This window comes from Elephantulus edwardii, unplaced genomic scaffold, assembly GCF_000299155.1.
Source record: "Elephantulus edwardii isolate Elephantulus edwardi_28Jun2011 unplaced genomic scaffold, EleEdw1.0 scaffold00015, whole genome shotgun sequence".
Lineage (NCBI taxonomy): Eukaryota > Metazoa > Chordata > Mammalia > Macroscelidea > Macroscelididae > Elephantulus > Elephantulus edwardii.
The window spans coordinates 14,896,023-14,906,270 of NW_006399765.1; the positions used below are offsets into that span (position 1 = coordinate 14,896,023).

At 45.8% G+C, this 10,248-nt stretch overlaps 1 pseudogene; it reads right to left on the bottom strand.

Moving 5' to 3' along the window:
• Nucleotides 1–7,633: 7,633 nt before the first annotated feature.
• LOC102865589 lies at nt 7,634–8,032 on the bottom strand (annotated as a pseudogene).
• Nucleotides 8,033–10,248: the final 2,216 nt, after the last annotated feature.

A 10,248-nucleotide genomic window follows, 5' to 3' on the forward strand; every position in this document is an offset into this window, starting at 1 on the left:
TGTGCTTTAAAACTCCTGTACTTTTTAATTTTAATTTTTTTTAAGAATTAAATGTTTGTAGCAACCTGTGTCGAGCAAGCCTGTTGGTGCCTTTCTTCCAGCAGTGTGTGCGTGCTCGTGTCTGTGTGTACATTTGGCCTATCCTCATAATATTTCACACTTTTTTCCACCTGTTATTGTGTATTGCTGACTCTGGTGGTGTGGTCCATACACAGCTGCCCTGGTGACCCAAAAGCTGTACCTCACCACTGGCCAAGGGAGAAAGAGAAACAGTCTTCTATACAATTTACAGTTTCAGAAACCCAGTAGCGGTTCAGCTGCAGATCCGGTCCAACTTGATGACAATGTGTATTACATGCTTAAGAGGCCACAGTCTAGTGTAATTATAACTTATGTTGTTGTTGATGATTGCTGTCGAGTTGAGCACGACTCATAGTGACCCCAAGAACAAAAGGCCTGAAGTCCTTCTGTAACCATCGTCATTTATCGAAGTTCATAGTTTCCAGGGGCACGTTGTTTTAGGGAGTGGATGCCACTCCTGCTTCCAACCAGTGAGAAATAAATTTTATGACAATTCTCTGGAACCACATCCTCATCTCTGAGGTATGCCTGCATAATCCTCCGTGTAACGGAGCACAGAGCCTGGTGATTGTATATTTTGTGTTTTCCACCACTGCCAGTCTTTGGATTTGGAAGTTGGAAGACATGGATTTGGGTTGTGGCTTCTCGTCTCTGATGAGGAATGGGAAAGTAAGACAAAGGAAGCGGAGAAATCAATACATACAGCATTACCAGCAGGTTGTTCTTAGGTAACTAGGCCACACGGCGGAGTTATCCCGCCAGAGGGCCCAGGAAACGGAGGCCTCGTCTACCAGTTCCTAAGTGGTCACTAGTTGGGGTCTGTTTCTGGGGCCATTGATTCATCTGCTTGAGTTTTTCTGGATGGGTCAAGTGTGTTCCTCCAGCCAGAGCAAAGCCTTCAGGCATTGTTACTGCTTCTAGGAGCCTTGCTGGGTGTGCAGAGGCGAATAAAGAATAAAGGTCCAGCCATACAATGAGCGGTATTGATGAGAGAAGCTGGAGATGCCTTTTTACCTTGTGTTCCCTGAGCTTGGAGGCCTGCTGAGCCGGCCAGCATGTGGCTTATCTGGTCAAGTGTGAGAGTGTGAGATGATGGCCATTTACATTCCCCTCCACTCTTCTAGGAAGAACATGGCCTGCCGCTGGCCCTCCTCCCTTCCCAACCTGCTTTGCAGAAAGCTCTGCCCACCTCCAGCCCTATGCAAACCTGATGCTTCCCCTAGGAAATGGAAGTTCTTGCATCCTGGTGATAGGGAAAAAAATGTTCCCTTCTCCCACAGTCCACACTCACCCTGGTCCCAAAGAGACAGCATCAATGTTATCTTTGTTTCTAATTGTTGCTTGCCACCCAGCCTTCTCCATTCTATGAAAGCTTTTTTTCTTTGAAGGCTTTGCCATGGCATCTCTGCTACCTTCTGATGTCACCTCTAAAACACTCAGCTACGCTTCCTTTGGTCCACAGGAAGCTCCATTCACCTGAGATGCTGGGTCGCTTCCCTCCCTGAACCAGCACCCTAGGCATCTTCTTTGTCTATGAGGGTGATGCAATTAGAATTCTTGTTCTATTGCTCCTTCCTGGTTCAAGCCACCTCCATCTCCTGTCTGGATGAAGCAAGATGACATCTCTACAAAGCTCCTGGATTGCTCTGACCTGCAACTTTTCTCTTCCAGTCCATCCTCCTGACTGCCAAGGCAACCTGTCTAAAATGAGAGAGAGAGAGCGAGAGAGAGCGCGCACAGAAACAATTGGTCGTTGGAATGCAAAATTAGAAACAAAAAAAGAAGGAATAGAAGTTGGAAAATATAGCTTTGTTGACTGAAATGGGACCAGCAATTGAGTGATAGTATTTTGTGCGATCAGTGATTTAGATTGCCACAAACCCAAATTAATCTGTCTTGGAGCAAGTACAAACAAAGTGCTTTGTCACATATTTTGGGCCTGCTGTCAGAAGGTGCCAGTTCTTGGAAAAAGACATCATGCTGGAACAATGGAGGGTCAGTGAAAGAGAGGAAGACCCTTAGTGAAATGGATTGACACAGTGACTGCAAAAACGTGTTTGAGCAGGATGGAGATCGTGAGAATGGCACATGTTAGGGCTTGGTTTTGTTCTGTTATTTAAAGAGAGATTAGAGTAAGAGTTGATTCACTGGCAACTAAAACAACATCAAAGCCAACCACCACCACCACCTTTAGCCTAATGTGCTCCGTTATTTAACTTCTTGACTCTTGCTTCCAGGAGTGTGGACTGGGGTCCAGGGAAGATGAAATATTAGCAACTTAAAAAAATAAAATGAGTGGGCAGAGAAACAGCAAAGTGAGATAGATGGTTGGGACTGATATCCTGGATCTGCTGCCTAGATCTGCTGTGGTAACCTGGACAGATCGCTTGACCTGTCTGTGCCTCAGTTTCTTCATCTTCTAGATGACCTACCTTATGTCCTGTGTTATGATGATTAAATGAGTTTGAAGATTGCTTGGCATAGATCCTGGGACATAACAATTCCCGAGTGACTAGTAGTTAAATAAATCAGGCCCAATAATGCTTTTCTCCTTGCTTCAAAGGGTCCATGTGCCCCATTCACCCACAAGTGCATGGTCCAGTCTGGAGCATGAGGCTGTGTGCGGTATCCTTAACCTTCCTGCTCTAAAAACAGGCCCCGGAGTTCTTTGTTAATCCTTCCATTCCCATGGTGACTCAGCTGTTTCATGTGTCCGAGTCTTTACAGATGCTATTCCTTGGACCAGGTATGGTGAGCCCTGCCTTCCATCTGCCCATCACCTACTGACCTTTCAGGAATGATTTAAGGCTTTGACTCATCTAGGGAGTGTTCCAGGGAAGCCCTTTTCAAGTGGACATTGCTGTTTTCACTGGCTCAGGGGTCAGGTGCAGAATTTAAAAGGGGATCTCAAAACTCAATAATCAATATAGATGATATTTTTATATTCTAGAAAATAAGAATTAATGTAACTATCTACCATGAACAAAATATCACAATTGTAAAGATGACATTTTTTAAACGTAAATTTATTATTAATTTCAGTAAAAATTTACAGAGACTTTGGATTTTCATTCATTTATTGTTGCACTTTTCTTCCCTCCCAACCCTCCCCCCCAGTACACTACCCTCTTAGAAAAGTAAAAGAAAAATTCTTTCATTGTTTTACAAACCCTCCCCCAGGTCCACTCCACCATGCAGCCTTCGTTCTGGACTCCTGTCATGACACTAATACCCAATCACAGATCCCTTTTAAATAGTTTTCTCCCTCATCTGTTTCAATGCAGTATACATTATTGAACCCATAAAGATGGCATTTGATGCAGGACTTGTAAGACTCAACTTACTCGTCTCACTTTAACAGTAAGCATGTTGCTGCTTCAGATTTCCAATCTGGTGGGGTTTTTCCCATTGTGGTGAAATACACATCTCAAAACACTGGTCAATACAATATTCACGTTTAAAGTGCAGTCACATTGATTACATTTTTCATGTTGTACCACCATTATTGCTATCCTTTTCAAAATCATTAGAGACGCTGGACGATATGTAGAATTTGACACCAAGATTAGAGGAAGACTCAACAACCTGCATTGTGGAGATGATACCACTTTGGTTGCTGAAAATACTTGAAGTGCTTGCTGCAGAAAATCAAAGATTCTAGCCCACAAAATGGACTGCAACTCAAAATCAAGAAAACAAAAATCTCCACCACTGGATAAGTAGGAAACATCATGATAGATGGAGAAAGGATTGACATTGCCAATAATTTCTTTTTACTTGGATCCATGATCAACACCCCTGGTAAGAATAGTCAAGAACTCAAAAGATGTGTTGCAGTGGGAAAATTTTCCATCAAGGACCTCTCCAAAGGGCTAAAGAGCAATAATACCAGTATAAAGATTAAGGTGCATCTGTCCAAGCTATTTCACTTTCTGTTGTTTCCTGTGCATCTGTCAGTTGGACAATGAATAAGGAAAAGAATACCAGCCATGGATGGGCGAAGAATAAACAAGTCTGTCTTGAAGGATATGCTACCAGGGTGCTCCTTGGAGGCAAAGGTGGTGAAACTTCATCTCATGTTTTTCGGGCATGTTGTCAAGAAGGGCTGGGGAAAAAGACATCTTGCTGGGAAAGGTGGAGGGTCGGAGAAAGAGAGGAAGACCCTCAACAATGTGGATTGACACAGTGGCTAACTCTGTGCTCGAGCATATCAGAGATCATGAGGATGGTGCAGGATTAGGGCAAAAAGTTCTGGTCTCTTGTTCTGAGGACCACTATGATTGTAGTCCGCTTAATGGCACCTAACACAACAAACAGATGTGTCCTGGAAAGAGTGTGGCCAGAGTGCATCTTGGAGGCAAGGTTGACAAAGCTTCGTCTTTGATACTTTGGACATTTATGTAGGCAAGAGGATTCCTTGGAAACAGTCATCATGCTCGGAAACATGGAGAATCCGCAAAGGAGAGGAAGACTCCCAGCGAGATGGATTGACACTGTGACTTCAACAGTGCGCTCTAGTGTCTCAAAGTTGATAAGGATGGCACAGGACCGGGCAGGGTTCAGGATGGCTGTTCCTAAGGTCATTATGAGTCATCCCTGACCACACCTGACACCACCACCACCACAATCACCACCACAATGGCTGCCACCGAGTCGATTCTGACTCATGTTGAGCCTCTCTGTTGGGTTTCCAAGGCCATAAATCTTTATAGGATAAAGTTGTTCTCTTTCTCCCATGGAATGCCTGATGCATTTGAACCCCTGACCATTTGGTCAACAGCTCAAATTACTAAGCACTATACTACTAGGACTCTGTTGTTGTTGTTGTTATGTGCCGTTGAGTCGCTTGCAACTCATAGCGACCCTATGTACAACAGCCCTAAACTCTGCTCTGTCCTGTGCCAATCGCACTGTCTCTGACACTCCTATGCCGATTATCCCAGTCACTGAATCAATCCACCTCATAGAGGGCCTTCCTCTCCTACGCTGTCCCTCCACTTTCCCAAGCATGATGTCTCTCTCCAAGGACCGGTCTCTCCTCACAACATGTCCAAAGTATGTTAGACAGAGCCTCAGAATCCTTGCCTCCAAGGAGCCACCCAGTTTAACCCTTTCCAGGACAAATCAGTTTGTTTTCCTAGCAGTCCATGCTATTCTCAATACCAGGGCTCTAGTTTGTTATAAATATAAAACTGCATTGGGGTGTATTAAAGGATAACAATGGCTGCTATGTGGTGAATACAACACTGGTGTTTTTCTTCTAGTTCAATGTCACTGGCCTGATATCCTGATACGAGGCTGACAGGCCCAGCACATTGAGCCACACCTGGCCCTTCATTTCTTCTCAGGAGGAGTGGACAGCTCCAGGCTACTCCTTGTGCAAGCTCCCCTCTCCACTCCTGGAAAAGCAAGTAGCAGGTCTGCTAAACAATTCTCTCTCCTTTGGTGATATGATGCACATGCGCACACAAACGGGCACATGTACACATATGTCTTCATGATTCATCTGCCAATGAGATCTCTCACTTTTACACATATACACACATCTTCCTGTCTTCCAGCTAATAAAGTCAGTCTCTCTGTCTGTCTGTCTGTCTCTCTCTCTCTCTCACACACACACACACACGCACACACACACACACACACACACACACGTTCTCATGTTCTGTTTGACAGTGATATTGCTCCCTCCCTCACTCTTTCTCTCTCTCACACACACACACACGTTTCTGTCTGCCACTTAGTACGATCTATTTCTGCCTCTGCCTCTCTGTCTCTCTCCCTTTCACACACACACCCAGCCCACTCAAGGCTCTGCCTCAGCTCTTCACTCCTTCAGCCTCATCAAAGCTTTATTATAAAATCATTTTCCAGCTCTTTGACCAAAGGTCATCATAATTATAATCACCACCACAATTACGTTCAACCTCTTAGCTTCCCACTGAGGAGACTGAGGGCCTTCGAGGCCCAGATCTGGGAGGCTCATGGGTCTGTCCTACACAGGCACGCTGGAAATAGCCTTGTCAGCCCCTGAAGGATGTTGGTGACCGTGGAACCTAGGGCTGTACACTCAGAGATGCCCCCTCTCCTCAAGCCGTGGTGTCACAGTGATGCTCCTGGAAGCCCTCTGGCCTTGGAGCAGGTCTCTCTCACGAGTGGAGGCTGTGTTCACATCAAGCAGAGAATGACAGGTTTTCTCATGTTTTCCTGCACTGCTCCCACTGCTCTGGGTGTTGGTGCAGACCACAGGATTGAGAGATGAGACCGAACTTTTCACAGAGATGGCCTTGCTTTGTGGGAAGACAAGGTGAAATTCATGTTCTGAGTTCCTACAACAGAGTCAGACAGGGAAATGTTTCACTGGGGTTTGTGAGCTTCCTGGAGCCCCAGAGCCCTCCACCTTGATGTGCTTTGCTTGGCTTATTTCCCCATGGGCCAATGTGGTCTACAAGAGACCGTCCCATAAGACACTCAGAAGGAGCCCACAGCCACTTGATTAATTTTTAGATGAAGAAATATGTTTCTGGAATTAGACCACCCGTGACCTTCACTGTGAGAGTGCCTGCTCACAGTGGAGGTTTGCTGAAGAGGCAAGAATTAGCAATTGTGCAGTTAGTAGTTCTTATTATGTATTTCCTTTGCGTAGGACACTGTGCCCATATCTTAGGAGTGTACTGGATATTTAAATCAGAGTTACAAGTCAATGAGCAGATTCCATTTTTCAATCCTACTTTATAGAAAAGGACATAAGGCTCAGGGAGGTTAAGGAGTATGTCCAAGATCACACAGAAAGAGTGGGCAGGGCAGGTATCCAAACCCAACTCTGTGGGATATTAGATTCCCGGATGGTCATAGAATCAGATCATGGACTCAGGTTAAAGAACAGAAGGTCATCTAAGGAGACTATGTCATTAGAACTTTGCAAAGTCTGAGAAGTCGTTTCCTTTTGAAAGAGAAAATTCCCTTTGGATATTCTACCCCCATAGTTTTCCTTTTCCCGAGGCCACTTAGAGGAAGCTTCCCTTGGCTCTCATATCCTGACTGCTTTGAGGATTATCCTTGCGGTATGCAGCATCTAGGATGGTCCCCTGTGTTCCCTGTCTCTGTGTGTAATTCCTGCCCTTTGAGAGTAGACCAGACCCTAGTGACTGCCTTGTGGCAGACAGACGATGGCAAAAGTGATGAGATGTCACTTCTAAGATTAGATTATAAAAAAGACTGGGCCACAAGGGAAATAGACGTGCCTTTGTTTATTGCTGACTGGGCTCTCTTCGTTCATCCCAACCCTCTGTGTAATAGAATAAAGTTATAACAGGACAGAACGCTGCCCATCCTGGTGCCTCCTTCACCATCACTGGTGTGTTGGCGTCTGCTGCTGTGGTGGGTGTGTCAGGTCATCTCGATGAGAGTTTCCTTTGATTTTTCTGGGTCTTTGTTATCAAACATGCTGTCTTTCCCCAGAGCTTTGTCTTTCTCATGATGTGGCCAAAAAGTTGAAATCCTTGCCATCCTCACTTTTTTTTTTTTTAATATGCCAAGTTCTTTATTGGTTTCATTTCTTGCATTTGAAATACTCTTCAATGACATCCTTGGCCTGTGATTCTTTGCCATAGTCCTTAACAACTACGCAACTGCAGCCAACTACTTTGCGGGGCTTTTCTTCTCGGTCAGTTTTGCAGAGGCCTCCCCACTCCCCCAGTTTCTTATTATCATCAACCTTTATCAGGTTGATTTGGTGTTCAGCACGAAGGGCCTCTACAAACTTGACATACATGGGCTCATTACAGTTGGATGCAAGCACACATAGATGGGCTTGGCGCTTGTCTAAGGCTTTGGCAGCTTCGCGGATTTCACGTGCTAGGCCATCGTGGATGAGGGCGTTCTTTAGCACCTCTTGTAAAGCGGTATTAACGTCCATTACACCTCCAGCAGCAATGCCTTCCTTGGCCATGGCAATGGGTTACGGGTGGAGCGGAATCTTGAACACACCCGGCCTCCGCCTCCACACAACTCGGCGGCCACAGGGGAAAAGCGCCATCCTCACTTTTAAGGGACATTCTGGCTGTTAACTTGACAGGATCCAATTATTATTTTCTTCAGTTAGAAATAACTGCCCAGGTCTCTTCAACCATTATCAAACACCCAGGATAGGTTTAACTCTTCACTTAACGTTATCTTTTTTAATTTTCAATGCTTTGTTAAGCAGGTATTAATTAGTTCCCATGTTCCATGTATGAAGGATAAAAAAAAAAGACCTTCTATTAAAATCACAAGACTGTTAGTTTTGGTTCGAGTGCCCAATCTCTTGCTCTTTGAGAAACTGCCCCTTGGAGAGATCCACTGTGACGAAGTGAAGGAGGCCTCTGGTCGGTCGTAGCCCGTGAGGAACTGTGTCCAGCTGATGACTGTGTGAGCCAGACTGGAATTCTCCCAACTGAGTTTTCAGATTAGACCATAAACCCAGCCAAGATATAGATTGTAGCCTCCTGAGAGGTCCTGAAGGGGGAAACTTAACTATGTTGTACCTAGAGTCCTGAAATGAAGAAATCATGACTGAATAGATTGTCACTGGTTGAGTCGCTAGGATAATTGTTGCATAGAGATAACAAACCCTGTCTGTTTCAGATCTCTCAACAGGACTGACAAAGTGGGAGGCTTTTCATTTTTCCTTTTGCCGTTACTTCCTTCTAGGTTTGAGCAGTCTTGGTCATAGTGGTCTGGGGTGTTTCTAGGGCATCTCTTGCTCAATCTGGCAGAAGTAGTCATGGGACTATCCAGGATGGGAGATAACGTCTTTAGCGAACTGTGTTAGTCCAGCGTCATGATTTCCTTTCTCTCCTCATTCCACAATGCCTCTCCCTGGCTGTGAGCCACTCACACCAAAAGCCAGTTCTGAGTATGGGGCATGTTGGCACGAAGCTTGCAGAAGCCAACAGAAACAGGATGAAGGAGAGGTCAGTCCACGGCCTCATCTAACGCCTGGGAGATGCTATGTCGAAGAGGTAGCTCTCTCGGGAGCTTCTGTGCCCTCACGTGGTCCAGTGGCGAGCGTGAGGCTGGCTCCCCTTGCATGAGCGTGTCGTCTCAGGGACACGGTTCTTGTAGAGCCTTTTCTGCATTGCATGGCTCTAACAGTGGGGTCCCTAGGAAGTCTATGTCAGTGGCAATGCTGTGCCCCTCTTTTGGGCTTTGCCAGGCATGGAAGTCTTTATCTTAGACTCCCTGTTTAGCCAGAGACACAGCTGAGATAGGAGGTAGCAAAAATGAGTGAGTGTAACTCCCAGGGGCATCGGCTACCATGGGGGGAGACACTGAAGGCCTGAATGACGTTTGGTTAGTGCACAGAATCCAAGCGAGAGAAAACCCACATACAGTTGAGACTGCGCGCATTCTTTAACTCCTCCTTGTCTGGAGCATCTTTGAATTCTGCAAATATTAATAATGGTTATAAAGCCAGCTCACTGAGCACTTGCCACAGATCGAACACTTAGCATGCATGCCCCAGGCAGTGTGCGAAAAGTTTCACACTCACTAAGACATTTCATCTTCCCAACGAGGCTGTGAGGGAGAGTGGAGATTAGCCCCCTTTTACAGAGGCTCAGAGCGATTTCAGAGGCTTGTGCAAGGTCGCTGATCTGGGAGGTGAGAGCGCTCAGAGTCAAACCCAGTGTGTCTGTCTTGAAGATCTTTGTGTGCACCTGCTTTGCTACATTTATACTTTACTACATCGCCTGAAAGCTGGGCTTTATAGTTCCTTGACGGATTCAGTGGTATACCAGCACTAGTTATTTCATACACCATCCAAGTGCTGTAGTAAGCCCCTAAGTTTGGGAATCACAGGCCCCTTCTGCAGATGAAGAAACAGAATAGAGAGGTTAAGTTCCTTCTTCCTTACCGTCATAGCTGCTGAACCACAGCACAGCAGGGATTCCGGCTAGGGCTGAATGACACAAAGCTCTCTCTTTTCGGGACTAGCTATTTCAATCTCACGCTAGGGGAGCCAATGGGAGGTTTGTCAGGGCCCCGGATTGTGCAATTTATTTCAACTGCTTTCCAAAAGAGCCTGCCATTGCCCGATGGGCTCCAAGGCAGGAAATCTGGGCATCTTGCCTTGTGCTTGGGCAAAGGGCTTCCCAGTGCAGTCCTGAGGACGCAAGCCCAGCCCAC